The sequence below is a fragment of the Tenrec ecaudatus genome, chromosome 3 (genome assembly GCF_050624435.1).
Source record: "Tenrec ecaudatus isolate mTenEca1 chromosome 3, mTenEca1.hap1, whole genome shotgun sequence".
Classification (NCBI taxonomy): Eukaryota; Metazoa; Chordata; class Mammalia; order Afrosoricida; family Tenrecidae; genus Tenrec; species Tenrec ecaudatus.
Genome location: NC_134532.1, coordinates 68,205,580 through 68,209,270, shown reverse-complemented (window position 1 = coordinate 68,209,270; position 3,691 = coordinate 68,205,580). Strand labels below are relative to the sequence as shown.

The following is a 3,691-nucleotide window of genomic DNA, read 5'->3' as shown; positions in this document are numbered from 1 at the left end:
CCACCCTCCTGAATCACCACTCTTAGCACTGGGCCTGAGGGGATCATCTGTCCTGGATTCCCTATGTTTCTGGTTCCTATCTGTACCAGTGTACAACCCCAGATGCTATATATTTTTATAGCTGGGCACTATCAGTTTTCTTCACCACATTTGCTTATGTACACATTTGTCTTCAGTGATCTTATCGGGAAGCATCTGAGGTCTTAAAGGCTTGAAGGGAAACAAGTGGTCAGCTAGCTCAGCAACAACAAAGCCCACATGGAAGAAGCACACCAGCCTGTGTGACCACGAGGTGTTGAAGGGATCAGGTATCAGGCATCATTAGAACAAAAAATCATATCATGTGTGCCCACCTCCCAGATAAGATCACTGAATAATAATATTTTAAAGTTGTAGTATCGTATTACATAAAGCTATAATCAGGAGAAGACAACTTTCTTCAACTGATATCTCCTAAATACAAATTTTTCTCAAATGAACTAAGAAAATCTCTATGAAGTGATATTAAGATCACACATAGAAAACAAACTTCACATCATCAGTCCCATGGATAATTTTTGTAAAAATATACCTTCAATATCATCTCTTCTCAATATTCTGCAAAGCCACTGTGAATGTCTGCAAAGACATTTCGAGCTTCCTAAAATCCTGGTAGTGTGGTGGTTGTGCGTAGGGCCGCTAATCTCAGGGTCAGTAGTTCAAAACCATCAACTATTCCCTAGGAAAAAGAAAAGGCTTTCTACTACCTTAAAGAGTTGCCATTTCAGAAACCCACCGGGCCCTTTCTACCATATAGGGTCATTAAAGGGTCAGAATTGACTTGGTAGCCATGAGTGAGAAACACTTCAAAATTTGAAACCATTAACTCCTGATGTCTCAAATTAACAAGACTTCTTACTTCCTGATTATCAAAGGGTTAAATGAAAGCTATGTATCTTGGAACAAGACAGCCTTCATAGCTCTATTGCACCTTCCTCTTTAATTATCATTTTATTAGGGGCTCATACAAATCTTATCACAATCTATATATATATTGTGTCAAGTACATTTGTATAAATGTTGCCATCATCATTCTCAAGACATTTGCATTCTACTTGAGCCCTTGGTATCAGCTCCTTCCACGCTCCCCCTCCCCCATGAACCCTTGATAATTCATAAATCATTATTATTTTGTCATATCTTACACCATACGATGTCTCCCTTCACCTACTTCTCTGCTGTCCATCCGCCAGAAAGGAAGTTATATGTAGACCTTGTATCTGTTCTCCCTTTCTCCCTCATCTTCCCTCCACCCTCCCAGTATCGTCACTAACACTACTGATCCTGAGGGATTCATCTGTCCTGGATCCCCTGTATTTCCAGTTCCCCTCTGTGCCAGTCTCCATCCTGCAGTCCAGCCAGATTTGTAGAGTAGAATTGAGATCATGATAGTGCGGGGGGGGCCCATTCAAGAACTAGAGGAAAAATGTATATTTCATCATTGCTACACTGCACTCTGACTGAATCGTCTCCTCCCAGCAGTGCGTCTGCAAGGAGATGTCCAATTTCCCACAGATGGGCCCTGGGTCCCCACTCTGCACTCCCCCTCATTCACATGCTATGATTTTTTTTTTTAGGTCTTTGATGCCTGATACCTGATCCCTTCGACACCTTGTGATCTCACAGGCTGGTGTGCTTCTTCCATGTGGGTTTTGCTGTTTCTCAGCTAGATGGCTGCTTGTTTATCTTCAGGCCTTTAAGACTTCAGATGCTATATCTTTTGGTAGCCAGGCACCATCAGCTTTCTTCACCACTTTTGCTTGTACACCCATTGTCCTCAGCAATCGTGCCAGGCTGGTGAGCATCTCAGATTTCCGAATTGTTAGAACAAAGTGTTCTTGTGTTGAGGGAGTACTTGAGCAGGGGCCCACTGTACATCAGTTTTCTCAATACTAAACCTATAAATATATGTACATACATCTATTTCCCCCCATCATATATAAATATATTTGCATCTGTATATGCCTCTATTTAAATCTCTATGACTACCCTTTGCCTCCTTGTACTTTCCTCTTGTCCCACTATCATGTTCAGCCTTCATTTGAGTTTTATGTGTTCCGCTTGGTTACATTGTCCTTGATCCAGCCCTGCCAGACCTCTTAAGCCTTCCTTGCCACTGATTTGGGATCACTTGTTGTTCCCTTGTCTCTGGGTTTGTTAACACCCACTTCCTTTTCCCCACCTCCCCTTCTCCCATGTCCCCTTGGAACTGTCATCCCGTTCTCTTTTCTGGCTTGTTTTCCTGCCTACCCCTTCCAGGTAGACATACTATGTACCATCACAAGACTGAGTACAACAAAGTAACAATAGAAAGTAAAACAATAGCTACAACAACAACAACAAATGTATAAATAGTTCAGGGTCTATTTGTTGTCCTTCACAAGTGTTTTCCAGTAGAGTCTTATGGGGTGCCATGCCCTGGCCCCACATGTATCCCTGGGGACTTCATTGCTCTGCTCCCCCCACTGCTCTGCTGCATGCTCCCAGAGGCTGGCTTTGGCGTGGTGAGTTCAAGGCGGGCACAATTCCTGCCATTGCACCTTCATTTTTTAATAACTTCAAATCTCTTTATTTTGGGTTCATTCATATATTTTTTTTAATTGCCAAAGATACCCTCATTGGACAAAATTAAATTGGGCCTGTCGTAGCTGTTGGATCTATTCCCATCTAGTATAAAGGTGTTATTTAAAAAATAAATAATAAGCCCTAAATCTTAGCCATTTTGAGTCATGAAAAACATCCCCCTCTCTTTTTAAGTTTTATTTGTTTACCCAAAGTTGCTTCCACGTAGCTGCTGTAGTAAAATAAGAGCCCATAGTGAGTTTTCTTTGACAGTCGCCGTTCGGTTTGCTGGAACCGATCTGCAACATTTCAGGAAAAGACATTCTCTTAAAAAGAAAGAAATGATACAATCGCCGAAGACAAATGGGTGCAATAAGCAAATGTGGCGAAGAAAGCTGATAGTGCCTGGCTATCCAAAGAGATAGTGTCTGGGGTCTTAAAGGCTTGAAGGTGAACAAGCGACCATCTAGCTCAGAAGCAATAAAGCCCACATGGAAGAAGCACACCAGCCTGTGTGATCATGAGGTGCCAAAGGGACCAGGTATAAGGAAAAATATATATATGTACACACACATATATACCATAGTGAATATATATACATATATATACCATAGTGAATGTGTGTGTGTGTGTGTGTGTGTGTGTGTGTGTGTATATATATATATTCCCACTGGAGAGACCCAAAGCCCATTTGTCGGCCACTGGGGATCCCTTCACAGAGGGGTTTAGGAGAGGAGATGGGTCAGTCAGGGCGCGATGTAGTACCGATGAAGAACACAGCTTTCCCCCAGATCCTGGATGCTTCCTCCCAACAACTACCATGATCTGAATTCTACCTTGCAGGACTGGATAGGGCAGAGGTTGTACACTGGTGCATATGGGAGCTGGAGGCACAGGGAATCCAGGGTGCATGATACCTTCAGGACCAGGGGTGTGAGGAGCGATACTGGGAGAGTAGAGGGTGAGTGGGTTGGAAAGGGGGAAATGATAACAAGGATTCACATGTGACCTCCTCCCTGGGGGACAGATGGCAGAGAAGGTGGGGAAGGGAGACTCCGGATAGGGCAAGATATGACAAAATAACAATCTA

At 43.0% G+C, this 3,691-nt stretch overlaps 1 non-coding gene across 1 annotated transcript; it reads left to right on the top strand.

Annotated features, from left to right (window-relative positions):
• Nucleotides 1-2,791: 2,791 nt before the first annotated feature.
• On the top strand, nt 2,792-2,926 carry LOC142444091 (small nucleolar RNA SNORA16B/SNORA16A family). Its single transcript, XR_012783762.1, has one exon. It is a non-coding gene; the product is annotated as a small nucleolar RNA SNORA16B/SNORA16A family (small nucleolar RNA).
• The last annotated feature ends 765 nt before the right edge of the window (nt 2,927-3,691 follow it).